Source organism: Ruditapes philippinarum, unplaced genomic scaffold (assembly GCF_026571515.1).
Source record: "Ruditapes philippinarum isolate M1 unplaced genomic scaffold, ASM2657151v2 ctg81_1_1_1_1, whole genome shotgun sequence".
Taxonomy (NCBI): Eukaryota; Metazoa; Mollusca; class Bivalvia; order Venerida; family Veneridae; genus Ruditapes; species Ruditapes philippinarum.
The window spans coordinates 105,811-132,406 of record NW_026861623.1 but is presented as its reverse complement, the minus strand read 5'-3'; the positions used below and the strand labels follow the sequence as shown (position 1 = coordinate 132,406).

Sequence of the window (26,596 nt, the reverse complement as noted above, 5' to 3'; positions counted from 1 at the left end):
TAATGGAAGAAAATACATTATTTTAACAGGTTAGTGTACAAGTTTGATTATATATCTGTTATTTATTTATTTATTTATCATTATGCGCTTATGGTCACGAACTTCCGGTGGGCTAGGATACTGTATCTACGTCATATCCTTTTAACGCTGGCGTCGAATATTGTAACAAGGAAGAAATGAGTTGTTGAAAAAAATGGAAAAAATCGCTGATCAAAACAGCAATCGATAGTAATATCTTCTAGATATGAATCGATAAGACGTCGGTGATTTTCTGTGTGCCCTATAAGCAGCAATTTTGTTGATATTTTCCACGATTGAAGCGGATTTGTTCTTGATGTCTTTGGTGGGAACATGGAACACTGAATCAAGCAGGATATTATATGGACAGAGAAGTTTTCTTATTCAATTTCAGATTTAGATATTCAACAGATTGTTGTCGAGAACAGTTTAAATTTAAACTATTTATATTCATTGTTTTGTGAATTGTACTTTGTCTAGCTTTATGCTGACTGCTGCCGTAAATTGACAATTTTATTATGACGATCCATGGATCTACTCTCAGTCTCACCCACGGCTATTCATTTAGCTATGTCTGTATTTCGCTATAATGTTAAATCATTCGCGGTTTATTAGTTATGATGGTAATAAATGATGATGATTGTAATAAAAACCTTTAAAAAAAATATGATATATAAATAATACGATGATCTAGCTAGGTCAGTAGGTGCACTTTGCTATTTTCAATGGCGTTAAGAATGGTGGAAACAAGAAATTTTTGTTAACTTGTGCTAATTGTCCTGAATTAGGAAAAAATGTGTCTATTAATCTAACAGGTTGATAATAAATCAGTTATTATTAGCTAATCAGTTTTAAACTATATTTTATTTGCTTTTAAATCTTCAAAATAGATCTATAATTTTCTTTTTGCTGGACGAGATTGGAAAGAATGTGATTAAAGACAATACACTTCTGGTCTGTATGGGAAATGTGGAAATAAATGCGATGGTGATCAGCAGCGTCTTGTGATGACTCCTGACATCTGATGAATTGTTGTATGAGATAAATTGGTGACTGATGTTAGTAGAAGCTAGTAGTTTAGTTCCTTACAGTATTAGGTGAGGTATTTCCTGTTTAAATGTTTATTTTATACATTATTTTACAATGTGAAACCTAGGTTTAGATCTACAAGTTGAACAAATTAATTATTCAGTTATATTTCAGTATTTGTTATCATAGATGTGAATACATTGCCTTATTTTAGGGCCTATTGTTTCATGGTAAAATTAAGTATGCATAATAAGCAAATTATGTTGGATAAGAAGGGGTAAAATCACATTAAATAGAAATTGATAAATTAATAATGCACAAATAATTAAAAGATGCAGACTTCAATGCAACATCAGTCACATGAGTAAGATATTAGATAATAATAATTATAGTAAATTAATAAAAATAAATAATAAAAATAAATTAATAGTAATAATATAATAATAATGAATTGATAATAATAATAAATTATTAATGATGATGATAATAATAATAATAAATTAGTAAATAATAATAATGAATTGATAATAGTAATAATAATAAAATAATGATGATGTGATCTAATGATAATAATAAGACAATCATGAATTCATAATAATAATAATAATAATAATAATAATAATAATAATAATAATAAATTATTGATAATAATAAATTAATATAATAATAATAATTTTAAATAGACTATGTTGTTTATAATTCATGTGGTGTAAGCTACATTACAGTACAGATTTTATACAAATTATATTTGTCACACAATTTATTGCAATTTTGAGTTGACAAGTTGTAGTTCACTTTTCATTATAAATTTATTTTCCATTTACTTTACACAACATAAAAAGATAAATATTTTAATATAATAAATGGATAGCTAATTTTTTAAATGATTGTAAACTTCTTTTGATGATTTAGTCATAGTGAACACCATCCAAATATAAAACTTTAAATTTGAAAGTATATCATTTACTTTTTATTTTTTCTTATAGTTTGACAATAGATCTACACATAATTAAAACTTAAAACTTTAATTTAGAGGGTAGAAGTTTTAAATTTAGAGTTAAAAGTTTTCCATTTCTTTAGGATTTCTTGTAATCTCATGCTATATGATAGGTACTCATTCCCCTAAGCTAGTGATAAAAGTGAACACGCTTCTTAAATTTTAGTGTTAAACACTGTTGATAAATATTTACACAAAATCATGCATTCAACGTTTAACTTTTCTTTGTTGAATGTTGTTCAAAGGAAAATCATTCAAACAATTTTCTCTTGGCTTTAGTATAATACCCAACTTTGGTTGAATTGCAAGACCAATTTTTATGTAAACTAATAGAGAATGTGAGGTTTGATATTTAAAAAGTTTAATATAAAATCGTCTTCCTTTAATTTCCGTGTTGAAACAATATTTTATTTGTGAAAAGTACACCCTATTAAATTTCAAAATATCATGGTTATGATATTAAAATGACATTGTGCCTATTTTGTCATGGTCAAGTTATGCTGAATTGACTTTTAAGTTTCAAAATATTGACTGAAAAAAGGTTATTGACCTACAGCTGATATTTTAAAATGTTAAGGATAAAATATAAGTATGCCTAAATATAAAAAAGACTGTCCCAAACTTTTTATAGATTGAACATTTTGGTAATTTCCAATGGCATTGATTTATCGTTCATAAATGGAAAGTACATAATCATTATAAAAATTGAAAGGAATTATGGCAAGATTTAAACTTATTTGACTTTCACCTGTTCACTCATTATAATTAAAGCCTTGGATGGGCATTATGCATTATGTCAAAAAATCTATTACATACTGTTTAATACTGTTTACATTCTATTAGTGTCAATTAAATGTACAAATATTTTTATAATTTTGTAATAAATTGATAAGCTCTTGACATTTATATAATTTTTGTTCTTAAAATGATTGCCTTTTTATCTTCATGGTAATAAACTTCGTTGATTTCTGTCTGGATTATTTTATTAACAATAAACATAATAAGGCACATAAAAAACACTAACTTTACAATGTTTAAATAAAATGATACAAATACTTTGGCAATGTTCTAAGGTTTCACTTTGTTCAAAACTTAAATTACCATATTATTAGGCTATTATTGTTTTTCAGCAGCTACTTAATTTGATAATCAAAAATGTCTTGGCTGAAAATCAGCAAATGCATTCTGTATTGCAGATAGATTAATGAATGTGGCTTTCAATTAAAATAAAATGTAAATACATGTGTATTATTATAATCAATGTTTATTTAACTCTATTAATTGGTTGAATTGACTAATAACCAATACAGAATCAAACAACTTTTAACTGACACTTATAGCTGGATGCTGCAAACTGACCAGTGAAAGAATATTTTGTGTAATTGCTGATAACACTGGCAGTAGAATTTATGTCCAACAAAAAGCTTAAACCATTATTCTTGGAGTTTGGGAATTTAGTATGTTTTTGGCCAATAAAGATATTTTATTAGTAAATATTCCATGAAATCTATTAATTGTTTCAAATCTTTTTACAGCTCAGTTAAGTATATTAGTATAGGTACCTATTTTAAATAAGCGCTTCACACAGTTGTAAGAAAGACAGTCCAGGACTGACCAGGATGGGTGGTGTGAAATGCTGCAAATTGAAAAATATAGCTCGAACCTATGTTCAATTGTGGCAACCTATGTACAATTGTGGGGTAAAAAATTACACGTTAATATTGCATGCTATTCTAATGACAATAGGTGCTAAGCATACTAAAATGTAATACAAGTGTTCTGCCTTGTCGACGATATGATGCATTAAATTGTTGCTAGTTTTCTTTACTGCATGGAGTGTAAGTGTTTACATCATGCGATTTAAAAACAAATGGAAACCTGATTAATGTAACATTATTAAACATGTTGGTTGAATTGGAAGGATTCGAACCCATGGAATGCAATTGGAAATATCTGCTCTCAGAGTCATGCAGGTCTCACGATCTTGATGGTCACTATTGTATTGGGCATATGTTTTCGGCGCGTTGGTTGGTGGCTGCCCCCGGGGGACCCTCGCCCACTTTGCGGCCCTCCAACCCTTCAGAACCATAATATTGAAAATTGGGAAAAAACGTTGGGGTTATGGAGTTCAATTATTATAAGATGAGTGCTGAAAAATGTGCAGCGAGTTGCATACCTTTACTAAATATGTATATATATATAAATCAATTTTTTATTTTTTGTGGGAAATGAAGGTAATTGAATTAAAAGCATATACCAAATATTAAAACATGTTTCAAATGAAAATACTGCAGTTTAAATGGTTTTGGGGAGTGGGAGGGTTGTGGGGTGGGTGGCTGATCAGCGTGCCGAACACCTATGGCATAGAGTGGTTCAGGAAAGGTATATTTGAAAAGTTGATGTGTTGATGCATAATTTATAGTTCTGTTGATTGAATGCACTTATTGTATACATGTATCTAGCACATATTTGAAGCAGTTTGAACGTTATTGCTAAATTGATATCTCGAAAACATGCACTGTCAAATGTATATACATTTAGCTAGCACATATTTGGAGCAGTTTGAATGCTTTTGCTTAATTCATGTCAAGAGAAATGGCACTGAACTCGAGATCTTGATGGTTAGTGGTTACTACCCAAATTATTGTGTTTCAGATAGTGTCATATTTGATTTATGAGCGCTAGTATATGCATATTTGTTGGAATGCTGCTTTATTTGCTAAGTTGAATTACCTACATGGCAGTGCTGTATTATAAATCATAGAATGGCTGGGCACGACTAATTTTTTTTTAAGTATTCAATTCGCCGGAGCCAATAATAGTATGATATTGGCGAAATCTTCCGTTCACCATCCGAAGTCTAGTGGCGGCCGGCGAATAGACATTTTGTGATACTGGCGATACTGGTTTCTGCTTCCCAGAACCAATTTCGCGCAACAGTGTCAATGCTGTGTTGTTGCTCATATACATTTGTGAAAATTGACTATTTTGTGAATGAAGAATTGAAAGACTAGTATTGCTTTGATCAATTATTTTCTAGAACATACTGTTCCAAAAAGCTATACAGTTTGTTCCATTTGCTTGTTTTGATTTTGTGTCATTTGTTTGTTTTGCTATGGATGCCCTAACAGGGTTTTGTATGCCCGGTATCCAAACCTTTTGGCTTTTATTAATGGAGTCGTGCCCATAAAATGCCAAAGATAAACTAAGACATTACTCAGTGAGATAAATTACATATGCCACTATGTATGACTATAAAATAAAATTAGTTAAAGTATGATATTGTTTTGTTGTTGTCCCTAATAATGATGACTATTTCTATAGAATAGTCTCTGTTATTTGGGGAACAACTTATACCCTGCCCTGGTTATGACGTAGGTACTGTATCTACGTCATATCCTTTTAACGCTGGCGTCGAATATTGTAACAAGGAAGAAATGAGTTGTTGAAAAAACCCACCCGCCCTCCTCGTCAATTATGAGTGTGAAGTGTCAAAGATTTGAGCTTAAATTTAATACTAGTGTCATGCTTGTTTTGTTGTTTCTGTCCTCTTTTGATATGTTTTCAGATTAGCCAACATAAGCGACGTTTTTCAAGACAGCTAGCCCTACTAAATACCACGGAAGAGGTATCTTTTAGGAAAACTGCTTGAGCCAAAACCACCAGCAGAGAGAATTCGACAACGGTGCGACTCCAGAGATGTGATCTATGAACTTTCAAATACTAGATTTCACATGTTGTGTCTGCTAAATTTGCATTTTGCGGCCTGCGAATAGACATTTTGTGATACTGGCGATACTGGTTTCTGCTTCCCAGAACCAATTTCGCGCAACAGTGTCAATGCTGTGTTGTTGCTCATATACATTTGTGAAAATTGACTATTTTGTGAATGAAGAATTGAAAGACTAGTATTGCTTTGATCAATTATTTTCTAGAACATACTGTTCCAAAAAGCTATACAGTTTGTTCCATTTGCTTGTTTTGATTTTGTGTCATTTGTTTGTTTTGCTATGGATGCCCTAACAGGGTTTTGTATGCCCGGTATCCAAACCTTTTGGCTTTTATTAATGGAGTCGTGCCCATAAAATGCCAAAGATAAACTAAGACATTACTCAGTGAGATAAATTACATATGCCACTATGTATGACTATAAAATAAAATTAGTTAAAGTATGATATTGTTTTGTTGTTGTCCCTAATAATTACCATTTTTTTCTATAAAATGAATGAAGTACAAAAACATAAATTTGACTATTCTACGTTTACTAGTAATCCATAAATAGATGCAGAATATTTTATTTTTAACTCCTCTAAACAATGTTAAACAGTCACCTCCTGTTGACTTCTTAAATTGTTCATTCCCATGTGTATCTTCGTGCATTATTTCAGACACGAGAATTACCGACTTTCCATAAGCTATCTTAATAGCTTCCTCGCATTAAAGAATCACTGCTTCGAACCCACAGCGATGAGGAACAAGTTATTTGAATCGACGACCTTAACCAATCGCCACGTGATTACATAGACAGAAATATGCCTACTATGAACGATTACATAAAGATATGGATTACAAGTGGGCATCAGGCAACATACAAGAATACAACCTGTTTAAGTGTGTAAAACTACATGTATATATTTGCTGTCTGTCGTTTGAAAAAATTATTGTTTGTATTGTGATAAAAATAATTACAGATTATATAGAATGAAAGAATCACATGGCTGTGATTACGGTCAAATAATATGTAAGGCGTTGGTATTTTACTGTGTAGGAAGGGGGTCATGATTCCTCTCTCCCCTGGGATTTGTCTGAATATGCATGAAACATAATTCACATCACGGTTTTGATATTAACTTAGATTGTTGTTGTTTGTTTTTGTTTTGTTGTTTTTGTTTTGTTTTTATTTTTGGGTGGGGAGGGGAGAAATACGCAAAAAAATGACCCTTGAAAACTAATAAAATGCCAAATACACTCTGGAAAATGCATTACACATAGTGGAAATTTCGTGGCCCTTTTTGGTAAAACAAATCCTGGATCTGCGTCTGGAACATTAGGCAATATGTATAATATTCATGTTTCTTTTCTTACGACTTATGCCAGATATATTCCGAACATCTAGCTAATTCGAATGCTTACACACAGTAATAAGCTTTGACATAATCAAACAAGACCAATTATATTCCATATAAACTGGTTACAACTTCAACATTTATTTTCCAACTCATATTTAAATGGTATTCCTAGGGATATATGCGTATATATTACTAAAGGTAAAGGCGAAATGATCGCAATGACGTGTGTATTCAAGAAAGAATTTACATTCGGGAAATAATTCAAAATCCAAAACCTTTAAAAACATAGACTTGTCACTTCCAGCTTTTCAAACATACGCTTTTGAACCCCAACTTTTCCAACCTCAGACGCTTCATCCATGACATTACAGATAGCTGCTTAAATTGAAAACACGCGGCTTTTGTAAATGTTATGTTATAACAGAAACATTGATCTTATGTTCCTGATTTATTTTATGCTTTTCAGTGGATTACTGATTTATAGTATCCGTAAAATTATATTTGATAATTTCACAGTGAAAATTATTAAAACATAATTTCACTTTTCAATGACGAAACTACTTTTTTAAGATTTTCCCCATGTGGTACCTCAATTTTATTTTTGCTGACAATTCTGACAATGTCAGGCTGTTTTTAAACGCAAAGCTGAAATTGATAAATAACTTAAATGTCAAAAGTAATAAAAAGAAGAAAACTTACTTCTATTCATTCAAATTCCAATCACCAAATTTCGTCTCTAATTTTTTTTGTTTCATTTTTAGTCTGAAAAATACATTCCTTCCACGCCACTCGTGAGAGTGCTGTTTTTAAAGCCCACTCGTGTGAAATAAAATTTCATCTTACACACAAACAAACAAATATCCTCTATGTCTTTCTACTTGAAAGACCATTGTATAAATAAACATTATATCTGAAGTATGTATAGTGTATCTTTAGGAAAATTTAATTATATCAAAGACTTCGACATTTCTAAGCTTACTTTGTGAAATATCGGAGACATACATGTATATTACAGGAGTATATATGTGGAGTGATGTATCTCCTATTACAAACATTATCGATGATGATTTATTTGAGTGTTTACAAAATGATATACATTTATTTGAATCTAAAGGGACAGTACTAGTAACAGGAGACTGCAATGCGCGGACGGCATGCAAATCTGATTATATATTGTATGATAGGTTTGTACCAGATATAGACGAAGACGATTATTGTACAGATACACCAATACAGAGATTTTCATGTGATAGTGCAGGGAAATAAGTTACTCGATCTATGCAAGGGACATTACTCAGAATTGCAAACGGGCGTTTAGGGAGCGACTGTGGTAAAGGCGCATTCACATGTTATAATCGGAATGGTTCCAGTGTGATCGATTATTTACTGTTAAAGGAAATTAATTTTAACATAATAGATGATTTTAAAATACATGATTTCAATACGTTTAGTGACCATACACCGATTAGTTTCGAATTAAATACCAGTAAGTTACAGAAAGTCAATTTCACTTCTCGAACAGAACACATACAATGGCGTAATGAAGAAAAGGAAACATATCGCGCAGGCCTGATAAGCAATCTGTTAAACTTTGATAATTTGTTAGACGAGTCGGGAGAGGATCAAGCTTCCGTAAACAGAATGGTGAACTCTTTTACAAACATTATACGTAACGTTGCAGACCCACTTTTTCGGAGAACCGTTTATACAGGACAACAGTTTGTAAATAACAACAAAGACGACAGTTCTAAATGGTTCGATAATGATTGTAAAATTGCAAAAATAACATATAAAAACGCATTATACCAGTTTAATAGGACACACAGTGAGGAAAATAGAATAGAGTTATGTTGATGTAAGAAAATATATAAAAAATTGTTAAAAAGAAAATGTAGATCCTATAATTTAAAATTAACGAGAGACTTTGAAAATCTTAAAAAATGTAAACCTCGTGAATTTTGGAGGTATTTCAAAAATAAGCAACCTAAAAGTGCCAATAATATCCCTGTTGATGAGTTAAAAACGTATTTTGAAAACATGTATTCTGACGTCAATGCTAATATTCATACAGATGCTGACAATTTAAATGTCAACCATGATTTTGATAATGTTATACCTGTGTATCCGGAATTAGACGAACAAATTACTTTTACAGAAGTGCGCAATGCAATCAAACGTTTAAACAAACATAAAGCGGCTGGTGAGGACCAGTTGTTAAATGAGTACTTTATAGAAGCATGTGATATTTTGTCCGGTTACATAACTGTATTGTTTAATAAAATTTTAAATACTGGTTACTTCCCAGCTGCATGGACAAAAGGCATCATAATACCGTTACATAAAAGGGCGATAAAGATGACGTCACAAATTACAGAGGAATTACTTTGTTAAGCAATTTAGGTAAACTATTTACATCGGTTTTAAATGAGCGTATAAATAAGTGGTCCGAGAACAATAATATTGTATCTGACGCTCAATTTGGGTTCCGCAAAGGCCGGTCCACTATTGATGCAGTGTTTGTGTTGAACTCATTGATACAGAAGTTTATTAACGAAAACAAACGTTTGTATTGTTGTTTTATTGATATGAAACGCTGTTTTGACTCTATTTGTAGAAATTCTCTTTGGTATAAGCTTTATAATATGGGTTTAAACGGCAAAATTCTACGCATTATTAGAAATATGTATCAATCTGTGAAGTCGTGTATACGTTCATGTGATAATATGAATTATTCTGATTTTTTCGACATCGCAATCGGATTACGTCAAGGGGAGATAATTTCCCCGATTATGTTCTCCTTGTTTATTGAAGATCTTGAGCTATACTTGCAAGATAGAGTAAACTGTGGGCTTACTTTAAATGAGTTATGTATCATATTATTACTATTCGCTGACGACATGGTTATTCTAGCAACAAATCCGTCTGATTTGCAATCGTCACTAAATAAAGTATATGAGTATTGTAATACTTGGGGACTACAGGTAAATGTAGATAAATCAAAATGTATGGTTTTTAGAAAGCGGGGGGGGGGGGGGGGGCTTGAGAAATAGGGAAAAGTGGTTCTACGGTGAAAATGCATGTATTCTTGAAAATGTTAATGATTTTAACTATTTAGGTGTTACTTTTAACTATACAGGAAATTTTTCATTAAATACCCAAAATTTGTATGGTAAAGGTCTTAAAGCAATGAGTTCACTCGTAGCAAATTTAAAGAAACACGATACGTTGCCGAAAGTAGCCTTACAACTATTTGATTCGTTTGTTAAGTCTACAATAAACTATGGATGTGAAATATGGGGTTTTGTGAAATCAAAACAATTAGAAACTTTACATATTAAATTTTGTAAGATATTATTGGGAGTGAGACAGTCGTCATGTAATACTGCCGTTTACGGAGAGTTAGGGAGATATCCCTTGTACATAAATAAATATGTTAGTATAGTTAAATACTGGCTCAAATTATGCCATAGTGAAAATGTTATTATAAAGGCTATAGTTGAGTCGGACTTAATTGATTGTTTAAATGGTAAATCCAATTGGTTTACAAATGTAAAAACTCTATTGTCTAAATACGGATTTTTATATAAATGGAATGAAGTTATAAGCACTAGAAATGTAAACCTTCCTATCGATTATGCGTTTCTTAGTATGTTTAAGCAACGTTTGATAGACGAATTTACACAAGAATGGCGAACTAGTATCAACAATATGGAGGTTTTAAATTTGTATAAATATGTAAAAGATACATTAGAAATGGAACCATATTTAAACAATATCGCATCTCGTAACTTACGGATCGGATTGACAAAGTTGCGTATATCCGCATATAGTCTAAGAATCCAGACCGGCAGATATGGGAGAGATAGATTAGAGAGAAATCTTAGAGTATGTCAAATATGTAATGGTAATGAAATAGAAGACGAGTTCCATTTTGTTTTTAATTGCCCGGCATATCATTCTATTAGACTAAAGTATATCAAGAAGTTTTTTAGAACAAAGCCAAGTATGTTTAAATTTACACAATTGTTGTCATCTAAGAACAAGTCAATTATTGTCATGTTAGCAAAATTTATACATGAATCACTAGAAATACGTACGAGTAGATTATTACGATCCAACATCTGATTTACATTTAATTGTTTGTAATATATCATTTGTAAATATAATGCTTGTTAATGACAAAGATGTAAAAATTTATAGATTGTATAAAGCACATCCTAAATGCATTTTTTCAGAAATATATAATTTAAAACAAAGAAGATTGTATATATCAAAACTATGTGTATAAGAAAGTGAGCAAACGATGGATTAGAATGAGTATTTTAAAATAAAAAAAAAACATCAACAGAAAGTGAAGCAATCGCTCATATCGAGCGAATTTTCAAAAATGCTACATTCATTGAAGAAAAAAGTAAAGTTAATGTTACTACGAAAAATGCATATTATATGATAGTAATCCAACGAGTGCTCAGTGTTTTAATTATAACTTATACTTTTATATGGCATTGTATTTTGCATATGAAACAAATAGAAACATATGGTATCTTTTTACATCAATCGAATTGTTGGTAGAATATTAAATGGCATGAAAAGCATAAAGCAAGCGAAAAAATGTATTATTAATATTATGCTGATTTAAAATTAAATAATTTATAACGCAAAACATGTTATTATAAATTTTAGCGAAACGAATTGATACCATGATGTTTCTTATTACTTATGATGATATATGATATATAAAACAAACATGGTTACATGTATTGTCCATCACCATAAATATTAGATCAATTTAATTTCTTATATTATTATATCCTAATCCTTTTAGTATACATAATTGATATTTGTCACAATTGTATGTTCTATGTACACCTATATGTTAATTTGTAAAATGTAGTGGCTAGCCACTAGAAACTGTAAAGTTTATGTGAAATAAATTTGTTCGTTCGTTCGTATATTACAGAATATTAAGAGGATATTGTTTTCGTTTTCAAGTCAAATATGAAATATATTTTCGCGAAATATGATAAAATTCCATATATTTTCACGAGCCGGAAAATGTTTATAGAATGTTATCATGTTAAGTGATAGAATATTCCATATTTCTAAATAAACCTTTTTTAAAAAATTTACCTTCAGGAAAAAAGTTGTTTACGAAGACGTTTCACTCCCTTTTTATGTCAAAATTTTTCTAAGACTTATGATATACTAAAAATAAATAGACCTTAAATTTACTAAAAATGAATTACGGAAGGTAATTTCACTTTTTGTTAATGACTATTAACTCAGTACATAAGTTTGTATATCAAAACTGTTATCCCTGTTTCTATATTTATAAGAGTACATGTGGAACAGGTAAGAATGCATTATTTTTGTTATCATAAATACTTTTTAAACAGTAAATATATTAGCAGTTTTACATTATGATCAATTATAGGTGCGTGACGCGGTTCGAATTCAATAAACAATTTATCTCAGCTTTGAAAAACATAACCAGATGAAATGAATAGCTGAAGCTACTGACGGCAAGAGAGAAACATCTGAGAAAGTAGCTAGTCTTAAAAATGAATGTGAGTTTTGGCTTCACCTACTTTCATATTTATTTTTCACAGATACAACACCATATTTCATTGGTAAAAATAAATAAATAAATAAATAAATAAATAAATAAATAAATAAATAAATAAATAAATAAATAAATAAATAAATAAATGAATGAATGAATGAATGAATGAATGAATGAATGAATGAATGAATGAATGAATGAATGAATGAATGAATGAATAAATAAATAAATAAATAAATAAATAAATAAATAAATAAATAAATAAATAAATAAATAAATTAATAATAAATAAATAAATAAATAAATAAATAAATAAATAAATAAGCTTTGTGGAAAATCACTTAGATTATAAAAATGTCTGGACCTCAAATTTTAATCGTAATAAAGTACATAAAAATGTTGGTTCTTACTGGGCCAAACGATAGTCATTATATGTGAGAATTGCTGGTTTAGTGAAAACGTGTCAATACTATGCATATTCTGCTTAGTTATTTTAGTTCAAGGTTCGTATGAAATACATTGATTACTGTATATAATGCCAGTCAAAATAAAGAAAACATAAATTTGCTGTTGAGCCTTGGAAAATTGAATAACTCTAGAAAAGTAAGGTGAGTCTGCAATCAGTGGAGGGAAATCAAATAGGACTGTCTGACCTAAAATAATTAGTGTTTGGCAATAACCGAGAAGTTCCGAATACAGAAAATCTTGTTTGTTCTTGAAAAAAAGGATTTTATAGGTTTCATCAACAAATTGTATAAGTAATCATACATTTTACATTTTTCTCAAGGTTGGTATCATCATTTTAGCACGTATACGTAATATTTAAAGTTATCTGCGAAATATTTGTTCTGTTTTTGTTTGGCTTGAGTTTCCCAAATTCGGATGGTGATCTTATTTCGGATATATGTTAAGTGTACAGCTACTAAACTATTGACTGATTGAACTGAATTGTAGTCAAACTGTAACACATAATTCAACTTAATTTCCTTCTCATCAGTAATCTGCTAATCAGTTTTCACGAAAAACCTTAAATAGCACAGAACATTCGGGCCTGTAAAATTTTAAATCTGTAGTACCGTATGGTACTGGTTACGGGAGTTGACGGAAGTTAACGGAAGGTTCCGGACCAACCGGAACTAGTGTGTTAGGCTGACAGTAAGGCGCCATATTTGTGTATAATACATAACCAGAAGAATTAGGCAATTCCTAGCTTGGCTACGATCCAGACGTGGAAGGTAAGTCGATTGTTTGTATTGTCAATCCCTTTATAATCAATCGCGACAGTTCTATATTGGTGGCAGCGGTAATTTTTACGAATTCCGTTCCGAAAGATAGACGCTACCAAAGGTCCATATTTTTACCGATTGTGTGCACTCATAGAACGGAGTCTACCTGAATTCTTGGTTTTGTTCATAGTGGGCCAATCTGCTTGAACGATTTAAACCAGAATTTCTACGTAAATAATCGTAGTTAAGCGGGAATTTGCCATCAAATTCCGCTTAGGAGATTTTAGAGGCCGTCTGTCGTCGCAAGTTCTCCCCTGAGATACTTGCTATGATAGACTTTAGACAGAATATGTCTCTGCCAGCTGAGAATACTGACAAGCTAGGCCAATCTAGCTTTTAGGTAGACACAGACGAGGACGAGGAGGAAGATATTCAGCCAAGTGCACATGATTGGTTGGAAATGGTGAAGGTGGTGAAAGCGGCAACCAATGTTCTGGCCGCTCACAAGCAGCAACAACGGTCATCTGTTTGCACCCTTGCAACAGATGACAAGGTTTTTCCACATAAAAATCTGAAGTTGATGACTCCTGCGGATTTTACTGCCAAAAAGTCAAAATCCACACACCCCCCTACCTTACCACTTCCAGACTATACCACCCCTAAACATACCATACGTTTTGACCAGGTAGTGGATAGTGATTGCAGTGATGACTCTGTGTTCGCCAGGGCACCAATTGCCCATAGGCGTACTAGGGTTCGTAACCGGATATCTGCCTTTCCTGAACACTTATCATATGATGGTAAGAGTACTTGGGAACCGTTCTTTTTAAAGTTCACTCGCTATGTCCAACAAGGCGAGTGGACTGATGAAGAACAAGTTAGCTGCCTTGTCTGCTGTTTAGATGGTAAAGCGCTCGAGTATTATGCGCTTGTCTGTGAACAAGAAGGTCAGCTTACCTACAAGAGGCTGGTTAGCAAGTAGGCTGCCCGATTTGGCCAACATGAGTTGCCAGCTGCTGCACAGGTAAGTTTTCAGAATGCAGCACAAGAGACAACCGAGTCCCTAGATGAGTGGGCTGACCGAGTGCTCACTCTAGGTTATAGAGCTTTTAAGAAGCTGCCAGAGGAGTTTGCCACTGTCCAAACAGTGAACGGATTCTGTCAGGGTATGGTTGACAAAGAGGCCGGTCTCCATGTTTGCATGCAGCAACCCAAGTCTGTGCATGCAGCCATACAAATGGTACGCCAGTACCAGCAGGTGTACGCAGCCATGAATGGTGACCGGAAAAAAACGGAAAGGTTTTTGCTGTTGCCTCCCAGCCATCATGGAGCAGCAGGCAAAGGATATGTCAACTGATGATTTAAGCGAAGCCTTAAATGACCTGGAGCAAAGACTGACAAAAACCTTTTTGTCAGAATTGTCCCAACCCCGCAGATCAACCGGATGCTACAATTGTGGCGAAATAGGGCATTTCAAAAGAAATTGCCCTAAGCTTAACGACAACCATAAGTCGTTAAACAGGGACGGTGAAAAAGTAGGTCGTTTCCCGTCCCCTGTCTGCAGACAAGACCTGCAAATTTAAAAAATCCCGGTTGGCTGCCAATTTCAGCCAAGTAAGCACGGGAGGGAGTCGAACCAGACCCTATTGTTGTCTGTCAGGTCAATTCCTCTTCCCAGTTGGGGTCCAAGTAGGGGATGTCCAAGTAACAGCAGTGGTAGATACTGCTGCCCAGGTGACCATCATTTCTGATAAGGTCTACAATTCCTTGAAGCACAAGCCCCCAAGATAAGGGATGTCAAGCTGCAAACTGCTGGCAGGGAATTGTCTATGGCAGCCTTTGTAGCTGGTCCGGTTAAGTTGAAGGTTGGTCACCAGTGGTTACCAGGTCAACATGTTTGTTGCCCCATTGCGCAACAAATGCTGTTGGGCTTTGATTTGCTTCGTGACCCTGGCAAATCTGTGCTAGACATGAGCAAGGCAGCGCTTTACTTTGATGGTATGTGCATCTCCCTAGATGTCCATTCATCAGATAGTCCCTTGGTATCCAAGGTTACAGTGTCTAAGAGACAGGTTATCCCTCCACACTCTGTAGCGAGAGTCCAATGCAGGTTGCACTCTCCCCTGCATAGCTATATCGTGGAACCAGTGAACCAGAAGAAATTTCTGGCTCCCCGAGTGTTACATGAAGGCACTAACACCCCTGTGTTGTGTCTTGTTAATCCATCAGATAGCTACCGCCTTGTCAGGAGGGGAACAGAGATAGGGAGGGCATTTGCCATCAGTGAAGTTGTCAGGAATGAGTGCGATGTTAAAACATCTTTGCCCAGCAAAGTGTTTGAAACATCAGGTGCGGTTGGTCCAATACCACCACACCTGCAGGAGGTCTATGACACCTCTTGTGGCAGCCTTGATGAAGGTCAACGGATTCAATTAGCGCAATTGCTGATTGAGTTCCAAGATGTCTTCATCAAGGGTGAACTTGACCTTGGTGACTTCACTGATAAGGAACGTGATATAGATACCAAGGAGGCAAAGCTTGTGAAGCAAGGTATGAGGCGAAAGCCAACATGCTTTGCAGGGGAAGAAGAGGCCCAGCCTCAGGGAATGCTGAAGGCTGGGGTGTACAAGATGCCACATCCAAATGGGCATCTGCTCCAGTTTTGATTAGGAAACATGACGGCTCTGTGCGTTATTGCATAGACTATAGGACGTTGAATAAGGTTACAGTCAAAGACGTGTATCCTTTGCCTTTAGTCGATGATTGCATGGACACATTTGCTGGCAGTGTTTGGTTTTCAAAATTGGATGCCAACTCCGCATTCTTCCAGTTGAACATCAGAGAAGGCTTTGGTTTGTGTGGTGCCCCAGCCACATTTGCCAGAGCAATGGACTTAGTCCTGAGAGGTTTGACATGGAAGACAGTCCTGGCATTTCTCGATGATATCATCGTGCTTGGATGCAATTTTGAGGACCATCTCTCAAACTTGCGGGAGGCTCTTTCGAGATTTCAGAGGCATAAGCTAAAGCTTAAGCCGAAGGAATGTATCTTCTTCCAACAAGAAGTAGAGTTTTTAGGCCGTAAAGTCGGCAAAGACAGCATTGCTATGACAGAGCATGACATAGCAGTGGTGAAGGATTGGCCTGTTCCAAACAGTGCCAAGCAGGTAGAAAAGTTTATGGGGTTGGTAAACTATCATAGAGTGTTTGTTAAGGACTTCTCTAGGGTAGCAGCCCCATTGTACGCCGTCACAGGCAAAGCCAACTTTGTCTGGGGCGAAGGACAAGCAGAGTCATTCAGGACTTTGAAGTGCTTGTTGACGCAACCTCCGGTGTTAGCGTTGCCAAATCAACAGGACGAATTTATCTTGGAAACGGTCGCTTCCAATGATTCGATTGGAGCAGAGCTCTTGCAGGTGCAAGAGGGCCAAGAGAAAGTTGTTGCATTTGGTAGCTGTGCTCTTACCAAGGAGCAACAGGGTTTTTGCATGACCAGGAAAGAGCTGCTAGCAGTAGTTCGGTTCACCAAACAGTTCCGACACTACTTGCTAGGAAGACCATTTGTGGTCAGGACTGACCATTCAAGTCTGAGGTGGTTGATGAATTTCAGGGAGCCACAAGGGCAACTGGGGAGATGGCTGGAAGAGCTGTCCCGGTTTAACATGGTGTTGAGACATCGTGTGAGTTGCGAGCATTCCAATGCTGACGCAATGTCAAAAATACCACTGCAAAGTGGGACATGCCGAGGTGGAATTGCTGGTGCGCGGCTGGATCAGTTGCCTTGTGGTGGATGTGAAGATTGTAAAAAGGCCCATACCAATTGGGTCAAGTTCTTCACAGATGTAGATGAGGTGGTACCGTTGGTAACCAAACCAGTGGAGTCTTCAGATTCCGGTTTAGGTGGCCAGCAGGGTACCAGGGTTTCTGTCATCTACGGAATTGATTTTCATGAAAACCAATCAGATGCAGATGGCCAGCCGGTCCTTGCCAATAAGGTCGGTGAGCGTGGTCAACAGTCCCTCTCTGAAGGCCAAATCTTCAGTGGAGGGGAAGGAAAGGTAAGTATAGGTTGCGTTAGAGACCGAACATCTGATATCAGGGCCATTCCTGATAATGTAGATGTTCCATTGCTGGCACAGATTTTAGAGGATATTCCCTGTGGCCAGCAAGGATCTCGGTGCCCAGTGCCGGGATGTTTTGAGGATCTTACCCAGAGACATGCTATGGAGGCCCACCTCCCTGGCATATTCCAAATGTGTTTGACAGGTGAAAGCATTACGAACAGAAGGATTGGTGCTTTGAAGCTGGTGATCAGGTGGTTATTGGGGTGTAATAGCACTTTGTTTGACCTGGTAACTTACCTGGAGTGTGCTGGTGTTCCGGTTTCTCAGGAAACTTGCACCAGTAATCACAGGAAAGCAGCGAAGGAGTTCTGTGAGGTTCTTAGGGTACCCTTGCCCAAAGATCTCACCCCAAAGGTAAAAGGTAATGCTGTGACAGTTTTGTTGCAGTGGCGCTGTCTACTGTCATTGATATCCATGCTGGAAAGACACCAGGAAGACAATCTGAAAGCCATGTTCAGCTTGTCAGCTGAGGAGTCCCAACTCCTTAGCTTTCCTAAAGTGTCTGACAGCCATTGAGTGTCTGGGTTTGAGGCTTGGCTGAAATCGGTACGGTTCAGTCAAGTAGGCCATGTTGTCCAGCCCTCTGGCATCATGGTCAAGTACCAGTACCGGTATGAACGGGAATTCTAGTCTGCCCTTGGACTAGAGAGGCGTCAGTGCTTGGTTAACTTCCTGGAGCCACAGACCTCTCCTAAAGAATAGGACGGGAGGAGTGTAGTACCGTATGGTACTGGTTACGGAGTTGATGGAAGTTAACGGAAGGTTCCGGACCAACCGGAAACTAGTGTGTTAGGCTGACAGTTAGGCGCCATATTTGTGTATAATACATAACCAGAAGAATTAGGCAATTCCTAGCTTGGCTACGATCCAGACGTGGAGTAAGTCGATTGTTTGTATTGTCAATCCCTTTATAATCAATCGCCGACAGTTCTATAAATCTTACCGGACCTGTAGTCCAATAGATTAGACGTTTCAGGCTTGTTATAGTTTTATATTGGTCAAGCCTGACGTCTAATAGTTATTGCTCATAAACGCATAGCATTTTGAAAAATTAAAAAAATGTCTGTTGACTTGCCTTTCAAGCTTTATTCAAAAACTTATCTTCTGTAAAAAAATCTGTTCTTTCAATTGCATGGTCTATCATCAACAAAAACTTTCAAACAATGTACTTATCAATTAAAAATAAAATATAAATATCAGTCTATTTCGCTCATCGGCAATACTGGTTAAGTAAAGCGTTTTACAGATTGATTCCAATTTTTTGAATGGAAAAATATATTCTAACACACTGGCGGTGCATGGGCAATTATTTCGTTGAAAAAATATTCCGTTAGAAACTTCTGGACTCATTTAAACGCTTGCATTTGAATTAGCCAATCAAATTTCGCGCACTGTATGGCGGCCATTTGTATATCGGCTGTACAAAGAATTTAATTAAATGAGAGGATTTAATCATGACTTTTCGTTTGTGACAGTTCAATTATTTTGTTTAAAGGTATTTATTTTTTAGTTTTGTTCATAAATAGGTCAAAATTAATGTAAATACACGCTGTTTTAATTGTTTAAATTCATTAGATCTAAATCGATGTCTAATGTCAATTTTTTTGCTACACGATTTTGCAAAGATCTGTTAAGACCTAACGTAACATGGAAAATGAAAAATGTAAAATATCAGATTAATGAATGATAAATATGAAATAGGTTACGTACAGGTCTTATAATTAGGACTAACCGGACCTGGTGATCTTTAGCCTCATACAAATATGTAGATAGGTAAAAATAAATAGTTGGGTAAAGAAAAACACTTAATCATGCTTCCCTTTGATAATTTTGAAAGAAGCAATTTACTTCTTGTATTCTGGGCCATATTTTGACTTCTTGAAAAATCTTTAAAGATCTTTATATTTTTTCTTAAAATAATACATTAATTTTATACTACAATATATTATAAGAATGCGCTAGGAGGTATTTTAAGGTCCTTTGTGCCTCCCTAGTAGTCCTTTGTGCATCTTAGCAGTCCTGCAACTCGTCGTAAGGCATAAATTCTATCACCAAAATTAAATTTTTTCTTAAAATAATACATTTTTTGTCAATAAACATACTGCCATATATTATAAGAATGCTCTAGAAGGTATTTTAAGGTCCTTTGTTTGTGCCTCCCTAGCAGTCCTTTGTGGCTCCTTAGCGGTTCTTAGCAGTATTTAGTAGGACCGATGTTTAGACGTAAGTGACTTAGTTTATTATTTATAAATCAATAATGGATATATATAGAACTCATAGTCATATATATATGAATATGAACAATGCTTAATCATTATTTGATGTAAAGTTTCATGACTTTTTTTTCTCTCTCTCTTTTTTAAACATTTTCAAGACAAGTTGTATTGTAAGTAAGGCCCCCATGATTACACGTTTAAACGGATTTGTTTCGATTTTCATTCGTAAACGTTTACGATATTTTTTACCGTTTAATCGAAATGACCATATTGTCTTACAAAATTTTTTAATCATTGCCTTTAATCATGGATTTTATCATTTCTAGTGTTTTATTCCAAAGAAGAAAAAAAACGGAAAATGGGTGTCTAGAACCCTCCACACAGCATGACCTCGCAAAAACATAATACATTTTGGTAAAAAATGGGGATAAAATGCAGAAAATGTGTGCTGGCTCAATCGTGGTGAGCCCTGAACATTCTTTATTTGTACGTGTATTAAATATAGAATTTAAGTCATCATTTGGCAACTCAAATACATGGTGTATATAGTACATAGAAGTACCACCGTTAAAACGGTATCGTTTCGGTTTTTAGCAATTGTGTAAACTTTTGCAAAAAATTGTAAAGTGGGAGCGTAGGACATAAGCCCCCCGGACGAAAGCCCCCCATCTAAAAATAACAAGGTGGACAAAAGCCCCCCCATGAAATGTTCACATAGGACAAAAGCCCCCCCCCCCCATCAAAAATACAGCAAGGACAAAAGCCCCCCATCTTTTTTCACATGCACAGGTGCTCAAATTCATCGAATTTCACACAAACTTTTAAATAAACATGAAAAGAATTTGTTTTAATGTTTATAATGTATATATTGAAGTGATAACAAAGTTTATGATAACAGATTAAATAATGCATGCATGCAATACCGAATTCATAGCTTTTCATATACAAAACAAGGGTCAGAAGAGTAGTAATGTTTAATCACTTTTGTAAAGGGATCAAATTAATATTAAAATTAAATTAATAATTTACTATGGAGGGGGGGGCTTTTGTCCTACCTTTACTTTTTTATGGGGGGGCTTTTGTCCTATGTGTAAATTTCATGGGGGGGCTTTTGTCCACCTTGTCATTTTTAGACCGGGGGGGGGGGGGGGCTTTTGTCCGTATCCCAAAATTGTACAATGTAAGCCCTGCCTCATTATTTAAAATAATTTTTTAAGGTACTTTTTAGGCAAAAATCTTTTGGTCCATCGGACCACCAACCTTGCAATAATCATCGGACTGATGCTAAATTTAGTGGCCGTGGACCGCCGCTAATTACCATTAGTCTGGGCTATTCAATCTACAATCTTAAATTATGACCAGAGGATATGTAAATATTATCCCTCTAATTTCCACTTTAGCCCTTCCATCAGAGCCCAGAATCATCCTACATGTATACTACTGCAGACCTTTCCCCAGGAGCTTGTAGTGCTGCGCTCCCGCTGTGCCTTATTCTCCAGATCAAACTCACCACTGTGCCATAAATTCATCATGGGGCTTGTTTTTTCTGTTCCCTATCGTTCAGTGGTTTACAATTTCATACAGCGCTTGCAGAATCGGACTTGATTAATCAATACACAGCTGTCATCAATCAGCGGGTGTGATAACAGATTGACAGGTTGTTTATAAGGTGCAATTAATAATCAGTCTGTGTGAAAGTCTGTCTGTCCTCGGTCCTGGCTGAATAAAAATCAGGTTGTCCGAGATATATTTTGCTACCGTCAATCCTTAAGTCTGAGTTATCATAATCAGTTACAATATGATCTGAAAGTAATTGTCATTAATTCAATTACTGATCAATGTAATCATCCCAAGGTCCGTTCACATTTTTAGCTCGACTTTTTTTTTTTTTAAAAAAAAAGAAGAGGTATTGTTATAGTCAGGTCGGCGTTGCCGTTGCCATTGCCGTACCCGTTGCCGTTGCCGTCCGAAAACTTGTACCTGGATCATAACTTTTTTATTTCTTGGTGTATTGTCTTCATACTTGGCCACAACAACCCTTGGGACAAGACCTTTCAGTAGACCACACTAACCTTGACCTTCATCCATAAATGACCTTGACCTTCAAGGTTAAAAGTCCAATTTTTGCTTGTTCATGCTGTTATTGGCTGTTACTTTGTTATTTTTGAATGGATTGTCTTCAAACTTGAACATAATAATCTTCAAGGATATCCCTTAAAAATAACCAGTCAGACCTTGACATTCACACATCAATGACCTTGACTTTGAAGGTCAAATTATTGAAATTTTCATTTTTTTTGGTTATTATTGGCTGTAACTTTGTTATTTTTGAATGGATTGTCTTCAAACTTGAACATAAAAATCTTCAAAGATAACTGTTAAAAATATTCCGAAAGACCTTGACCTTCACTCATTAATGACATTGCCTTTGAAGGTCAAATTATTGAAATTTTCATTGTTTTGGCAGTAACTGACTGTAACTTTGCTATTTTTGAAGGGATAAACTTCATATTATAACAGAACATTCTTAAGGACCAGACCTTGTTGTCTATCAAACCCAAATTTGCTTGGGCTCTTTAATGACCTTGACCTTGAAGGTTATATTACTGAATTTTCTCAGATTGTGCATTTATTGGTGTGTGTGTATGTATAGTATATATATATATATACATATATATATATATATATATAATAAATGCACAATCTGAGAAAATTCAGTAATATAACATGTATATATATACACACACACATATATATATATATATATATAAATTGCGTCATTTTTTTCTATTTTTAGAAATTGCGTCATTTTTTTGCTATTTTTAGAAATTGCGTCATTTTTTTTTCTATTTTTAGAAATTGCGTCATTGTTTCTATTTTTTAGAAATTGCGTCATTTTTTTTCTATTTTTAGAAATTGCGTCATTTTTTTCTATTTTTAGAAATTGCGTCATTTTTTCCTATTTTTAGAAATTGCGTCATTGTTTCTATTTTAAGAAATTGCGTCATTGTTGCTATTTTTAGAAATTGCGTCATTTTTTTCTATTTTTAGAAATTGCGTCATTTTTTTCTATTTTTAGAAATTGCGTCATTGTTGCTATTTTTAGAAATTGCGTCATTGTTGTTATTTTTAGAAATTGCATCAATTTTTCTATTTTTAGAAATTGCATCATTGTTGCTATTTTTAGAAATTGCGTCATTTTTTTATTTTTAGAAATTATGTCATTTCTTTTTATTTTTAGAAATTGCGACATTTTTTCTATTTTTAGAAATTGCGTCATGTTGCTATTTTAAGAAATTGCGTACTGTTGCTATTTTTAGAAATATGCTTAATGTTTCTATTCATATATATATACAAAATATATAAACAAAACTAATGTGACAAGACAGACCAACTAAATTTTTAAAAAGGAAACGTCAATATATGTTCAAACCTTTCTATGTTTGCGTTTAGAAAAAGTAAAAAGTCGAGCGTTGCCCCCGCCCGGCGGTGGCTCTTGTTTTGCTAGTGTGGCAGATATAACTTAGTAAAAAGAAATGAAATTTTAACAAAATTAATATGTAAAGGAAATACATGTAGCAAGCACCATATAGTATGTTGGTAAATACTATGTTGAAAAAAGTGCAAGTCTGCTTGTTTTGAAAAAATAGAACAGTTATTATTTTGGGTATGTTTTGACTTTATGTCTTTGGGACATGATATTTTTTATGTCACAAAGCCTGTGTTAAAGAATAATTTTGGGTTGTTACTGTTCTCTCATGACAATTCTAGTTTTGTTTCATGGATATGATGAAAGTATTGCATGGTACACGTATGCTATAGCTAAAACAGTTTTTCATAAAGAATATTGATTGGTTTAAACATATTTTTATTCAAGGTAATATATACCTGTTAATAATTTATAACTTAAGCAGAAAGGAATTGGACCGAGAGCTACAATAGCTCATGGTAGTCCTCTCCTTAAAATATTGATTGATTAGTGTATAGGTTTTATAGAGATGATAAAAATGTATGCTTTGAATTTCACACAAAAAAATAAAGTGATACTATTATTCATGCATTTAACATTTCTTCATTGCTTGTAACAGATCTTAGTACAAGCTATTAACTACATGTAATATATGTATTCTAAGACAGCCAGGCCTTTCCATAGCTATTTCAGGAAAAAGTACCTAGCATCATAAAATTGCTTATTTGGGGGAAATATTTGGTACCAGGCTCTTTGGGCAATAACCAACCCAAATAACAAGCAAGATGACACATCTATCCATCATGAAACTGGAATGAACTTAAGTGAATTTGTCAGTTTTGGTATCAGCAATTTGGTCTGATTGGTTTTTTTTTAGAAAGATTGGAAGAAAATAGGCTTATTTGCCTTGTTGGTGGTGACACTTGGACAGCTGTTAAAATCGTCTGTTGTGTACAGTGTATGCAATTACAAAAGTTTCTGTTTCATTTATGACTTTAAATCAGAGTGAAAAACTTCTCTGATTAATTTCCAGCAAATTAAATATCAGGAATGTTCTGTTTGAGGTCATTTAGTTATGTTCTGCTAGTTGACATTTACGGTCATTAACATTTAATTTGAAACAATTTCATGCTATAAGACTTGCCAAGTTGGCTTTTATACTTAGACTAAAATATGTCTCAAGGCAAGAGCTTCACTTTTGAGTAATTGATGAAGAATATAAAACAAAAACGCCTAAGGTCAAGGTCATTTATAGGCCAAGTTCTCATTTTTAATGTATGAGGGTCTTACAAACTACTTGAATCTGATATAAAGCATGTATTTTTTATTTGGTTCTGAAGTTGTTTTTTACCCAATTCTTGGTCACAACTAGGGGGTCCATCTACCTAATCGACTTTCTTTGATACTGACCAATTTCCCAGTGACAGACTACTAATTTTAACATGATCAGCAAAGATACTTTTGACTATTAGACTGGGATATCTTTCACTAATTGATAGTACATGTATTCATATTTTAAAATCTCATAGATCTTGCTGTTGCTTTATGACATTATAAAGCTTTTTGGTGAATATCCAACATTCTCATATCATATATCAGGTTATTTTTTAATTACATGTGTAAGGTTATTTTATGTACAGCAAATATCACAATTTTGGCAGTAATCTAATTTTAGCGATTTTGTTGTACATGTACATGCTTCTTTATTTCACGTTTTTCTGCTAGCAAAGCAACCACTCTATACATCCGAGATTTACTATTTTTATAAGTGAAACTTTGTTTTTAATTTTTCTATTGGTGTATTATTTACAGGTAAGTATTCAGTATTTCACACTTACTGTGTTGTCTCAGCTTATTAATAACATGTTATTGTTAAGTTGCTTAATCTTTTTTTGTATACCTATATGCAAGGTGTGAATTATTTATTTTTTTGGGACAATCATTTCCCAAAAAAAAAGTTTTACATGTTAAATCACTGTGTCACTAAAAAATTTTTGGGATTCCATGTATTTTTAATACTTTTTAATGAAAAATTAACCCTTTAAATTTTCAATTTTGGGGGTTTCTTTGATACTTTCTCTATTATAGGTATAACAACATATTAGTAAATACGACGGGTTATTTAAATTTAAAATACTTGGGTTAGGAATTTCAAGTTTTTTAGAAACAGGAGAATGCCAAGTAAGGTTAATAAATTAAAATTTAGTGAATCTTAATTTTTCGCAAAATTCAGCGCACACGAATAAAGCGAAAATTAGATACTCACGAAAAAACCTGATATACATTCCTACCCTGTCTGGATTGTTTTTGTTCCACTAGATAAGATGTATATCTAAAACTTACAAATGTATATTGAAGATCACAATGCATGATTGCATGTGCCAAGTTTGAAAACTCCAAGTACCTTGATGTATTTTTGGTCTAGATACATGTATACCCAGTAATTATAGTAATTGAACCAATTTTGTGAGCAAATCGGTATGGTTAATTTGTTTTGGCATCTTGGATAAACATTGTTTCTCAAGTTCAGGTTGAAATAACAGTTTCAAATCTTCTTACCAATACATGTATATTGGAATGATATTTGCATGTTTTGTTACTGCAACATTTCATGTTTACCATGTTATCTTTCTTTAATACACTTTAAAAATAGTAATGGTTAGTCTATTTTAGCAACTTCAATTTACCAATGGCTTCATACATACTTACCAATGTTTAAGTCATTATTGTTGCAAGTTATATAACTGTATTCTTTTCCTCCCATTTATGGTTTTTGAAAAAAAAGTATAGTTTACCTTTTTTTCAAGTTGTATTTCTTATAAATATTTTTGTACCAATGGCATCTTATTTCATGAACTTAACAATAGATATTTGGCAAGTTCTATA

The 26,596-nt window shown here is 33.9% G+C and overlaps 1 protein-coding gene across 2 annotated transcripts in view; it reads left to right on the top strand.

Moving 5' to 3' along the window:
• The first annotated feature begins 13,329 nt into the window (after positions 1–13,329).
• LOC132716337 (centrosomal protein of 85 kDa-like) overlaps positions 13,330–26,596 on the top strand; it is a 51,711-nt gene continuing 38,444 nt past the window's right edge. Inside the window, exon 1 of one of the 2 annotated variants that reach the window (XM_060699587.1) lies at positions 13,330–13,463. The gene's annotated coding sequence lies outside the window, so the exon portion shown is untranslated. The remainder of the gene's footprint in view (positions 13,464–26,596) is intronic. The other variant, XM_060699588.1, reaches the window with a different exon arrangement.